Here is a 13569-nt window from a genome sequence, read left to right as displayed (position 1 = left end):
GGCGCTGCACACAGTAAGGCTAAGTATTGCTTCACACACTTCCAGTTGTATGCGTGTGTGTAAAACCGGGTCATGAAGTAAAATGAATTCCTTCCCATGGTCATAAATGTTTGCAAGCCTCTGCTCTAGCTCCATAAGTACTCAAACTATGTATGTTTAATGACCAAAGAAGCAAATGAACGGACTGGCCGTAGCCTCGGAAGGTTTCCCAATCTGCTGAATTTCTCAAATCATGGCATTTTCAGTGCCTCCAGCAGCAGCTGCAGGAAGGGGCTGAAACACTTTTCATAGCCAACTTCCTTTTAGTTGAGACATTCCTCTCCCCCGCCCCCCGCCCCCGTTGACAGCTTCTTTTCAGTCAGTCACTGTTTTCCCAAGTGTACACCTGATGCAAAAATCCCTGTGACTGGGCGCCTGGGTGGCTCAGTCGTTAAGCAGCTGCCTTCTGCTCAGGTCACGATCCCAGGGTCCCACATCGGGCTCCCTGCTCCGCGGGAAGCCTGCTTCTCCCTCTCCCACTCCCCCTGCTTGTGTTCCTGCTCTCGCTGTGTTTGTCTCTGTCAAATAAATAAATAAAATCGTTAAAAAAAAAAAAATCCCTGGGATTTCTCTGTGTGGAGAAGTGAGGGATGACTGGGAAGCGGTAGGTCAAGTAAAGGTAAATGATTGCCTTTATTGCAGGACTTCTCAGAGCCTTTAATTTGCTAAGGGACATTGTGGATCTCCAAGAGGGAGACAAAGCTGGCATCATTCCCCAGGTTTATTTGAATACAAAATCTTTCCTCAGTCAAATGTGGAAATAACTCAAATGTCCATCAACTAATGAATACATAATCAAAACGTGGCACATCCACACAATGGAATATTTTTCAGCCAGAGAAAGGAATGAAGCACTGACATATGTTACCACATAGCTGAACTTTGCAAACAGTATGCTCTGAAGAAGCCAGACACAAAAATAGCACCAATTGTATGATTCCGTGTTTATGAAATGCCCAGAATAGGCCAATCTATAGGGACAGAAAGTAGATCAGTGGTTGCCTAGGGCTGAGGGAAGTGAGGAATTCGAGGGCAATAGCTGAAGGGCAGAATTTCTTCTAGAAATGATGAAAATGTTCTAGAATCAATTGTGGTGATGGTTACACAACTCTGAATATACTGAAAACCATTGAATTGTACACTTTTTTAAAAAAGATTTTATTTATTTATTTGAGAGAGAGAGAGCACATGAGAGGGGGAAGGGTCAGAGGGAGAAGCAGATTCCCTGCTGAGCAGGGAGTCCGATGTGGGACTCGATCCCGGGACTCCAGGATCATGACCTGAGCCGAAGGCAGTCGCTTAATCAACTGAGCCACCCAGGCACCCCCACTTTATTTTTTTTTTAAGATTTTATTTATTTATTTGAGAGAGAGAGCATGAGAGAGAGAGAGAGAGAGCATGAGCAGGGGAGAGGGGCAGAGGGCGAGAGAGAAGCAGGCTCCCCAACAAGCCCAACTCAGGGCTCTATCGCAGGACCCCAGGACCATGACCCAAGCCGAAGGCAGTCACCTAACTGACTGAGCCACCCAGGCGCCCCGAATTGTACACTTTAAATGTGTGGATTGTAAGGTATATAAATTATATCTGTACAAACCTATTACAAAAAAACAGGTTGCTTTTTGAAGAGCTCGTGTTTTAAAGAATTTACTTGGGAAACAAAGATCCAAGACAAGCCAACTGGGTCCCCCTGGTGGCCTGGAGGACATGGTTCACCTGTGATTCTTGAACTTCCCCCCACCCCCCGCCCCAACTTAAGGAAGTCAATGTGATTTTCTTTGCCAAGAGAGCCAGAGTCAGAGTACTGTCCTGCACAGTTATATTCCCTCCTGATGGCACAGGGACAGAGTCAGGACTGGGTAAGTGTGGAGCACGTTTTTATCCCCCATTCTGACCTGTGCAGAGAGGACAGGCCCTTGGGTGCTCATTTACCAGCTTCTCTTGGGAGCCTCCGTCTGTGCTGTGCTGGTCCCATGGGCGCCCTCTGTCCTGAGAGGGAAGCCAGCCCAAAATAGCACAGGCTGGGACACCAGTTGGGAAACCAGATGGGAAAGTCTGGGGCTTGGGAAGGAGCAGATCAGGGTTTCATTCCCTGTTCTGCTGCCTCTGTGTGTGACCTTGAGTGCAGTGTGCAGTCTCGGCTTTCCCTTTACTACTTGGGAAAAGAAGAAATGAGTTTCTGCTCTTCTTCTTCAACAAGGCTTCTGGAGGAATCCAAGCCGGAGATTGTTAAGGTTGGAAGGGACGTCGATGCTTGAATCTGCTAGCTACTCTTCCCACCAAGCCGACCTGCTTGAAGCCTTCCAGTGCCAAGGAGCTCTCTACCTTCCGTTTCACTACTCAGTAGCTGGGGCTGGCAGACACCCTTCCTTATATTGGACTGACTTCTACCAGCTCCTTCCACTAGCCTTCATTCTCTCCCAAGGACATCATGGAATGTGACTCATGCCTCTGCTATGATGCCCAGCAGAGCCCACCTCACTGGGCCTTCTGACCTCCCTAGGTGCCAGGAGGCCACTCCCCATCCAGAGCAAGCTTGCACCTCCCTGTCTTATGCAGGGTCAATACCCTGCACCATTCTAGCCCCAGCCCGCCAGCCAGTCCCTCGCCTCCCTGTCCCCCAGGCTGTCCCTCGCCTCCCTGGCCTAAGCCCTCTGTCCCAGCCTCCCATGGCCTCTCAGACCTGCTACTAAATGACCCCTTCGCCCACTCCCCTTCCCAGATGCACTTTCTCCTTGCTGCTCGGGTGCACCCTCTTCTGATCTCTGCAAGGACCCCACAGCAGCCCCCTGGCCCCTGGAGGCCCCTTCCCACCGCACCTCTGCAGAGGGGGCCCAACACCCTGGACTGCTCACCAAGGCTTTGGAGATAGTGACTGTGCTCATCTGTCTTGCGTTCCCATCCAGTGGTGAACCCCAAGTCCATCTACCTCCTCCACACTGCCCACCCTCTCCAGGAGTGCAACTCCTTGAGCTGACCCCAGACCTCCAGCATGGCCTGACCAGGTCAGCTTGACCACAGCAGGGCCGGGCAGAGCAGAGGAGCACTACTTGTCTCTCCTTCTGGAAGCCACCTTCTGTTAATGTCCAGATGACTAAGGTCACAGGGAAATCCCTTGGCATCTAGGAATGCCATCCTCCCAGTCTGCCTTGTTCTTCCATGCCTTGATGGGTATGAAGTGTCATCAGATGAACTCTCCAAGATGACGGCTCCCTTCCTTGCTGGGTGACCCCACCAGGTCCTCCCTTGCTCCCCAGCTCCCCAGGCCTTCATTTTCTCCTCTGTATGATGGGAAGCTGGGCTCTGTCACTGGCAAGCCTCTCTGGCTCTTTGGGGCAGCTGGTGCCCAGGTCATCCTCACCCCTACACTGGACATCCTACTGGTTCGGGGGTCCCAGGCCACCGCCATCCCTTGTGTCACTGACCAGAAGCAGCCCCATCTCGCACACGGCTGCTGTCTCAGTGAGTCACTGCACCACGGCGTGTTTATTAGGATGGTGGGAGCTCATTTTGCCAACTTTGGAACCACGGGAGCCGGCTAAGTTTAGAACAAGCCTTGAGCGTGAGGACGCCGTGTTCCTTCTCCTTCTGGCAAAACACGAGACTTGAGCTATTCTTTTCATCTTCATTCTCCCAGACAAGTCCTAGGCTTTATTTACCACTAGATCTGTCTTCTCCCAACACAAACTCCTCTGTAATTAAGGGGGAAAACACCCCCGTTCATCCTAAGGTTGAAAAACATCAGATCACTGGAATGTTTCAAGGAATATAACAAAGGTTCTGAAAAATAGGATGCTTTTCTACCGAAAGCAGATGCAAATCTACTTTCTGTGGATGGGCTTCATGAGATGCAGGGAACCCCCTATATTCTTATGTGAATGTGCTTTTACCTGGGCAAAGGGTCCATAGCTTTTATCTGATTCCCAAAGGCTTCGTGACTCGTGTTCAAAACCACAAATCTCAGATTTAGAAAAAGATGGCTTCCTGGCACCTGCATCATAGAGTCCTCCCCAGCTTTGGGGTTTCCATGATTAGATATTGGACGACTCCTCGGGATCTGCACTGGGAGTGGAACCCTGGAGCCTGAGTCAGGTTGGACATGCCTCAGCAGCACTGCTGGGAGGAGAAGCCTAGGTGGAGGGGAGTGACGTCATGCCTTCCGTCTGGAGGGGAGTGACGTCATGCCTTCCGTCTGGAGGGGAGTGACGTCATCAGGGGAAGCTGGGGAATAAGTCAGAAGGGTCAGGGTGAGCTCTTCGGGATTAAAAGGGTGATGAGAGGAAGCAACAAGAGACCAGCTGGGATGTAGTCCCAGCTAAGTCAGACACGGAGATGGTCCAGTCTTAGCATTTAAAGGGCCGCGCAGTGTTGGTCTGTCCACGCACCTTCATTTGCCCCACTCAGTGATTGCCATTGTCCATCCTGGAGAATGAGCGCTTGAGACTTTATGGCCCACATTTATCCTTCTGTTTGTTGCCTTAATCAAACGAACTCCTTCCTGTCACTTGATCCCACTGTCCTCAACTCATATGTCCTGCAAACATAAGGTACATGGCCTTGACATGACAATTCATGTGAAGGCAATTTCCTGTGTAATTGGGAAGGTAAGTCTGCTATCAAAAGAAAACAAGCGGGGTGCGTGGGTGGCTCAGTCGGTTAAGCGTCTGCCTTTGGCTCAGGTCATGGTCCCAGGGTCCTGGGATCGATCCCCAGGTCGGGCTCCCTGTTTAGTGGGGATTCTGCTTCTGCTTCTGCCTCTACCCCTCCTCTCCGCTCATGCTTTCTCTGTGGCTCTCTCATTCTCTCCCTCACAAATAAATAAATAAAATCTTTAAAAAAAAGAAAACAAATGATACATTCAGGTGTTAAAAATGCCCGTGACCCTCGCTTATCTACACCACCACTGCATCCTCTACATGCCTCTCTCCGCCCCCGCCAAGCTAGGGGAGAGTTATATGTATCCTGCCATTAGTGTCTAGGGTGTGAAAGAGAGGGGGGCGAGTCTTCCCGGCTAGTAACCCTCCGTGCTCAGCGAATTAGTCCCATGCTAACACCTCCGCCTTCCACTGCGTAGTCTGGCCACTTAACTGAAGCAACACATCCTTGCCTCTTTAGTCCTCTTTAGTCTCCTTCAGTCTGGAGCAGTTCCTTAGTCGTCCCTCGACTATCATGATCTTGATCCCTATGAGAGTACTAGCCAATTGTTTTGTAGAATGTTTCTCAATTAGGGTTTGCCTGATGTTTCTTTATGGTTGGACTAGATGATGCATCTCCGGTGGGAATGTTACTCAAGGACAGCTGTTCTCCTGCAGCATCCTATCCTACCAGGTGGCGTGATTTTTGAATTGTCCCATTACTGGTGATGTTCACTTTGACTCTTGATTAATGTGGTGTCAGCCAGGCTTCTCTGCTGTGAATTACACTTTCTTTCTTTGTAACTAGTAAGTGTTTTGTAACAATGTAAATATCCCATTTCTCCCTAAGCACTCAAGTGGTGTACTTATTTATTTATAACCGAATGGATTCATTGCTTCTTATTTTATCCAATGGGTTATAATCTCTTACTCTCATTGTTTATTCTGATGCTCAAATTTTCCGCAGATTTGGATCGTGAGAGCTCCTTCCAGCCAGCGTCTGTGGGCTTTTGACAAGTCCCCATCATTCTTAAGTGCCTCCTTGCCTTCTGGTTTAATAAGATATTTTAGGTTCATCTTGTACTTTCCCAGGCTCAGCCTTGGGATCTGCCATTTCTCCATGGAGTTCTAATTGCATTTTGTGCAGAGTGCATTTAGAAACCAAGCTCTATGTCTTTGGGGGACACACACTCTCTCTATCAAACATCATGAGTTTAAACTTTTTGAAAGTTTTATCATGGACTCTGAAACAGAGTCCTCTCCGGAATTACAACTTCTCCGGCCATGTAAGCCTGGAGTCACTGGGAGTCATCTTCCTACTACTGAGTAGAGTAAGATCCTGTTGAGGAATGAAGTCAAACAGAGGCAAGTGGACGTGAGAGGGAGAAAAACAGAGGTTCCCATGGCACTATTAGATCTCGCCACACCCGAATCCCTTGAATTTCTTGGTTAGGTGAGCCAATATGTTTCTTTTTTGTCTAAGGGTAATGCAAATCAGGTCCCTTGCAACTGAAGGAGTCCTGATCAATATACTAAATAGCTTATGAGAGGCTTACCTGTAGCTTTATGTGATGGGATATAGGCTCCAGCTTTCAAGGTGTGTTTGCCTGCCCTGTATGGAGAAAGGGGAGTTATTTCTGCCCGGTCCCCGGCCATCAGTGCTTGAGGCTGTGACTACACCACCACCTAGCTCCCTAGTGTCACTTTCTCCTCCGCGTGGACCTCTCTCACTTGGCTGCTAGCGACCCGGGAAATGGTGCTGTGCTGTCCCACAGACCTCAAGAAGGAGGCAGTGGAGGGGAGACTATCAGCTCCCTCGGGGGTCTGGGCCAAGCCTGGGCACTGGTTGCCCTTCTACGTCCCAGGCAACGACTAGGCTGCAGTGGCCAACCCAGCGTTCTTGGAGGTGTGGCGAGAGGGGGAGGCAACTGCAAGGTTGGACAAACCAACCGAAACCCAGACACAGACAATGACCGTACCAGAGGAAGCCACCCCCGAGTCCCAGCCTCAGCCTCACTGGTAGCCTCCTTCTCCCTCCTGGGCATCTGCCCTCTTTCCTCCTCCCCAGGTAGAGAGCTAGAACCTCTGGCCTCTCTGCTCTGGATCTACGTTCTCTATACCCTTTTCTAGGATGACTGATTGAGGGGCTGCCTGGCTGCTTCAAGAGACAAAACTCTACTCCTCCCACGACAAGCTAGGAGAAGCCAGGTGTCGGCAACCATGCATGACCAAAGCCTGAGGGTTTCCTTCTCCTTCTGGAATGACACCGGGGGCTCGGCACAATCGTCTAGGGGTGCTCAGCGCTCCCCACCCAGTCCTAAAGCCTTCGTCGCCAACAGGAAATGAAGATAGGCCTCAGCATCCTGCCTGCAAATAGAGATCTGATCCCCTGGGGACACTCCTGGACAGAAAGCACGGATACATACATGCTGCTCACACCACGTGCACGCCACACCCACATGCTCACACACTCACACGCACATGTACACTGAACACTCTTCTCCCCACAAACAGACAATTTTCAAAGCAGTACAGTTTATGTCTATATACCAAGCAGGGTTGGGGATCTGGTCCCTAAAGATACCACCAGTGAGCAAAATTCCCATTTGTGTACATTCGAGGCAGCCTTTTATGGCCATCCTTGTCCTTTCCAAAATAAGATTTGGTCTAACCCGTGGTCAGCCAAGGGTCTCCCAAACCAAGAGGGGCTATTTTAAAACTCATCCTCCCAGGGCACCTGGGTGGCTCAGTTGGTTAAGCAACTGCCTTCGGCTCAGGTCATGATCCTGGAGTCCCGGGATCGAGTCCCGCATCGGGCTCCCTGCTCGGCGGGGAGTCTGCTTCTCCCTCTGACCCTCCCCCCTCTCATGTGCGCTCTCTCTCTCTCAAATAAATAAAATCTTTTTTTCTTTTTAAAAAAGATTTTGTTTATTTATTTGACAGAGAGAGACACAGAGAGAGACGGAACACAAGCAGGGGGAGTGGGAGAGGGAGAAGCAGGCTTCCCGCGGAGCAGGGAGCCCGATGCGGGGTTCCATCCCAGGACCCTGAGATCATGACCGGAGCCGAAGACAGACGCTTAACGACTGAGCCACCCAGGTGCCCCTAAAATAAAATCTTAAAAAGCAAAACAAAACACTCTTCCTTCCCCAGCACAGAGGACAAGGAAGCTTTGAAGTTAGTATTTTTTCCCCATAAGAAAATGTTTCAAAAGTTTCAGATAAATGTTTGAGACATGGCTCAAGGGTAAAGTACCTGGGCTTCCCAGCCCCTTTCCCTTCCTTCCCCTCTAGGGATCTTTGCAAGTAGGGAGTTGTCCCAAACTCAATCCTCTTGGGACAAACCCCAGGGCACAAGCCTGAGGGTTTCCTTCTCCCTCTGGAATGACACCCTTCCCCCTCCCCCACCCCTGACTCCCCACAGTGTGGCTCTCTCCTTCATGTTAGCAATCACACACCCTTCCTCATCTAATTTGTTCAATCTTATTTGCAAATGTCATTTAATGCAAGCTTCTTTCTGGGGTTCCTGGAGAACCCCAAGTGGTCATATCCTACAGATGTGATGGCTTCTGTCCGTCTAGGTCAATGGCAAGAATGCAAATAAGATGTGCCTTGAATTCTGCCCTGGCCACTTCCCAGCTCTGGGGCTCTGGGGCAGTTGCTGAGCCTCTCTGAGAATCAGTTTCTTTGTCTTTTTTTTTTTTTAAAGATTTTATTTATTTATTTGAGAGAGAGAGAGAGAATGAGAGATAGAGAGCACGAGAGGGAAGAGGGTCAGAGGGAGAAGCAGACTCCCTGCTGAGCAGGAAGCCTGATGCGGGACTCGATCCCGGGACTCCAGGATCATGACCTGAGCCGAAGGCAGTCGCTTAACCAACTGAGCCACCCAGGCACCCAGTTTCTTTGTCTTGAACTTTCTTCTCATTGGACTCTTGTGGGGATTAACTGGGATGAATGTTTCATTCATTCCAAAAATATTTCCTATTAGAGTGAGTGACATGCGTTGAGTATCAAGCATAGAATCCCTACCTTTGGTTTAGTAGCCTGCATTGAAGCAGGTGAGGCCCGACACACACACACACACACACACACACACACACACACACACACACACACACACACCCTCAGTAAAGTCATAGGCTCTCCTCCCTCGCCAGACCACGAAAGATCTCTTTGTATTGATTTCACTGGAAAACTTCCCATTTCTCTGAAGTTTCCCAGGAACAAACAGTCTCTGGTGTGGTTTTGCAAATTAGTACATCCCTCTGCAGATGGCAGGCCTGAGATCAGAGGAGTACACCATGGGTATAAAGTCACATGGCAGGTTGGTGGGTGGGTGACAAGGATGGCGCCAAATCGGGTTGAAAAACTCTTCTGTCTGGACCCTCCTGGTCCACGCTCTTATCTTCTCCCTCCTGGTGTGCCTAACTTTGCTTCAGCTTGCACCTGCTCAGGACAGAAAGAGTGTATGTGGCAAGTCCAAGGGCAGTGCAGGTGCGGCTGGATCCAGAGCTCCAAAGAGGTCTTGAGGGCATTCTCTGTCTCATGTCTCTTTTCTGCTTCCCTCCCTCTGTCGGTTTGAGTCCTCACCTGACCTTCATGTGGCAAGAAAGATGTCCCAGGGCAGCCCCAATTCTGTTTCCTACTTACTTAGCACCTCCGTGAAAAAAGACTTGTCCTTCCCAGTAGATTCAGCTCTCAAATCCAGGGAAGACCTCTGATTGGCCCTGCCTGAGCACGTGCCCATTCCAGAGCCTGTAGATCTGAACGTGGGGTCAGGTCTGTCTCCCTTTGGGAGCTGGGTGAAGAAAGGGCAGGGCCAGCTCACCGTCCCTCGAAGAATGAGTTTCCTGCTGGAAAGAGGGCTGTGTTGCCACAAAGGGGGAGGGCCACAGGGCAGACAAAACCAGCAGGTGTTGCCCATGGAAGCCTAGGCTTCTAAACCCATTAGTTACTGTGCCCACAGCAGCTGCCCGTGCCTCTCCCTCTTAGTCGGAGAAGCTACAGGAAAAGAAGAGCATGGTTGTTGGGGTCAGGTAGATCTGGGCACAGAACTGTGTGACTTTTTTTTTTACATTATTTATTATTATTTTTGAGTAGGCTCCATGCCCAATGTAGGGCTCGAACTCACAGCCCCAAGATCAAGAGTCGCATGCTCCACCGGCGGAGCCAGCCAGGCACCCCCAGAACTATGTGATATTAATCAAATTCCTCAACCCATTGGGAGCTCAGTTTTCTCATCTGTAAAATGAGGGTGACAGTTCCTACCTCACAGACTTGGAGGATTAAACAAGTCAACCACCAAGTCCAGTACTCGGCACGGAGGAGATAATCAGTCTACATCTGATCTTGCCTTTGGTTGCAGGCCTTCAGCTTGACTTCTGGGTCTCAACTTCCTGGACCCAGACCAAGTTGGTCTGTAGGTGGGGGACCACCTGCTCCTCCCGTCTAGACTGATTTCAGAGAGGGCCTCCCTCCGGGGGTCGGGGGGGAAGCAGAAGATCTCACCAGGAGATGGTGCATGTGGTTTTGTGTTTGTTTGTTGTTCCCATCTTAATGAAAAATGTGCAGATATTGCACTCACAGAACGAATAGAACCTTGACATACGGGCCTCTATTTATGTGCCTGACTTAATTAATCGTGTTTCATGTTCCATCATTTTCTATTACTAAGAATGCTATGTTTCTTGGGGACTTTCCTTCTTCCTTCCCTCCCTCCCTCCCTCTTGCTCTTTCTCTCTTTCTTCCTTCCTTCCCCCCATCCTTACTTCTGTGCCAGGCTCTGGGCTAGATGCTGGGGGGCTGGTGCTGAACAAGTCAGACATGCCCCTACCTCCACAGAGCTTACAGTCCAGTAGGGGACTTAGATGTTAAGTGACACAGTCATTTAAAAGCATCTGTAACAGGTGCTAGGAAGGAGAAACACATAGGGCTTTGAGAAAGGACTTGACCTTGCGTGGCGTATCCAAAAGGGCTTCCTGCAAGAGGTGCCATTTGAGCTGAGTTCCTCAGAATAGGTGGGGTTTTCAGGGGAGGAACTGGTTGTGGAGTTTGAATGAGGTGGGAGTTCCTGCAGCAGAAACAGTGTCATGAAGAGGTCATAAGGGAAGGAGTGTCTTTCCTTCTAGGATAAGACGGAGGGCCAGAGTGCCTGAAGGAAGCAGGGCGCTCAGCAGAGCAGCTTAAGACCGGGGAGTGGACAGGGGCCAGATCATGCAGGCCCTAAAAGCCACACTAAGGCTTTTGGTCTTAATTCCAGAGCAACAGGACTACAATGGTTCAAGGACTGCACTCTGCTGGGAGGTGGGAGCTCTTTCCAGGAAGTGGCACTTGGAGGTTTTGCTTATCATTTCCAGCTTGGTGACGAATAGTCCATTGCTTTGCAGTCATCAAGCCGAGAGCGCGATGGTGCGGCATGCACTCTGCTTTTGCTATTTCCCCTGGACTCCTCCGCTTGGGATTCCCTGCACTTTCCCCTCCAACCCAGCCTTCAAGGGGCTCAGAATTTAGGGGGAAGCCTAGGTGGGAGATCACGAAACAGGTGCCCAAAGTGTCCTGTGGTACATGCTGTGAGGTGTGTAAGGTTCTGAGAGGCCAGAGGAGGAGTCTAATTCCTCCTGGGGAAGCAGGAAAGGCTCCCGGGAAGAGGTGTCCCAGGAGCTGAGTTCTGAAGGATCAGTAGGAAGTGAACCAAGCTGGGTCAGGAGAAAGGAAGAGATGCAGGCAGAGGCCTGGGCTGGGCCAGAGAGGGCCTGGGACACTGAGGGGACTGCAAGGAGGTGTGGGAAACTCCAGGTAACAAAAACGGCTCTGGGGCGCCTGGGTGGCTCAGTCGGTTGGGCGTCTGCCTTCGGCTCAGGTCCTGATCCCAAGGTCCTGGGGTCGAGTCCCACATCGGGCTCCCAGCTCGGCAGGGAGCCTGCTTCTCCCTCTCTCTCTGCCTCCCTCTCCCTCTGCCTGCTTGTGCGCGTGCGCTCTCTCTCTCTCTCTCTGTCAAATAAACAAAATCTTTAAAAAAAATTTCAGTCCAATTTAGACAACAAAATGCATAGACGACTACCGAGAAACTATTTGAGAACAACTCAAGCCAATGAATATTTATGGAGCATCTACTAAAACAAAACAAAACAAAACAAAACAGCTCTGGGGCCTTGCCCCTTCCCACCCTAGAGGATGCTCAGCAGTCTAGGGACAGCAAAACCTTCCTATGCTGGTGCCAGGCCTCTTTTCTGGTCCTTCTCCCCACCCCCACCCCCAACCTCACCCTTGAGCCCTGGGGCCTGCTGGCCATCACCCTTCCTGATTATAGTTAAGTCCAGGGTGGAAATTTTAGCCCTTAGGCACAATTCAGCACTGTCGGAGGGGAGTGGAGGGGAGCGGAGGGGAGGGCCTTATAACTATTTTTTTTTAAAGATTTTTTTAATTTATTTATTCATGAGAGACAGAGAGAGAGAGAGGCAGAGGGAGAAGCAGGCTCCCAAGGAGCAGGGAGCCCGATGTGGGACTCGATCCCAGGACCCTGGGATTATGACCTGAGCCGAAGGCAGACGCTTAACCATCTGAGCCACCCAGGCGCCCTGGCCTTATAACTATTAATGTCTGACCAAGGACTGAGCCCAGGGCTCCTGACTCCAGTCCAGGGATCTCAAAGGAGACTGATGAATGATTGGTTTAGAAACTCATTCTTTAAGACGCTAGCTACAGATATGCATAACAAAGGATCCGGATGATAGCAGCAATGGGGAGGAGAGACTGTGGATATTCTTAAGTTTCTTTTTTAAAATCTGCGCTTTCTGGGCGCCTGGGTGGCTCAGTTGGTTAAGCGACTGCCTTCGGCTCAGGTCATGATCCTGGAGTCCCTGGATCGAGTCCCGCATCGGGCTCCCTGCTCAGCGGGGAGTCTGCTTCTCCCTCGACCCTCTCCCCTCTCGTGCTCTCTATCTCTCATTCTCTCTCTCTCTCAAATAAATAAATAAAAAATCTTAAAAAAAAAAGAAAATCTGCACTTTCTGAGTTGTGTGTAATTGGCAGGTGCTGGTTTTGTGATTAGAAAAGTAAAAACATAGGAAAAACTTTGTAAGAAAAAAAACCGAAAATCAAATCATATCTACTGTAAAATCCTAGCGTTTTAATAAAATACGCAGAGAAGAAAGAAAAGAAATATGCTAAAATGTTAATAGTAGCTGGCTCTGAGGGCGGAGCCTGTTAGACTTGCCTTTTCTGTCTCCCCCTTTTTTTTTTGTATGTGCACGTCCAGATTTGAATGTGTTACATGAACCTATTCACCCACTAGCCCCCTAATCGGTCTCCCTGCTTCCGTGGCGTGGCACTGTGCTGTAGGAAGCCCCCATTCTCTGTGCCTAGTGAACTCCTACTCATCCATCAGTACCCAAGGGTCACCTCCACTTCTTAGGGAGGACTCCTGGGGTGGGTACTGCGGTGTGTCACCCAAAAGTCCTCTTCAGGATTGGGACCCTCATTCTTCCAGCTGCTGCGCGGGTTGGAGGCTGACTCTCATACAGGGGTCTCTCCGGGAGCTGTGTGGGGCAGCCTTCGTCCACCGCCTAGAGAACTGGAGGAGAGGAGGGATGCGTAATGAAGACCCAGGCCCCTTGTCTTCATTCAGCGCGCCTCCGAAGTGCTGTCTCTGCCCCAGAGCTCCCTGAGATCCGCTGAGACCCTTGCTATGGCTACAACATGGTTTTCTCCCTCTGCCCAGTCCTGTTGCCTTCACTCTCCCATGGGTGCTGGTCCCTAGAGTGTCCCACCCGAGAATCTTCTCTAACCAGAGACACGCTTGACCTCCCAGGCTAGGGCAGCCCCCTTTATCACATGCTCTCCCAGAGCGTATGTCTCCTTTGTAAGTTTTTAATCCATTGTGCTATCAGGCTACTGTCTGT

This window comes from Zalophus californianus, chromosome 16, assembly GCF_009762305.2.
Source record: "Zalophus californianus isolate mZalCal1 chromosome 16, mZalCal1.pri.v2, whole genome shotgun sequence".
Taxonomy (NCBI): domain Eukaryota; kingdom Metazoa; phylum Chordata; class Mammalia; order Carnivora; family Otariidae; genus Zalophus; species Zalophus californianus.
This window is presented reverse-complemented; position numbering follows the sequence as displayed.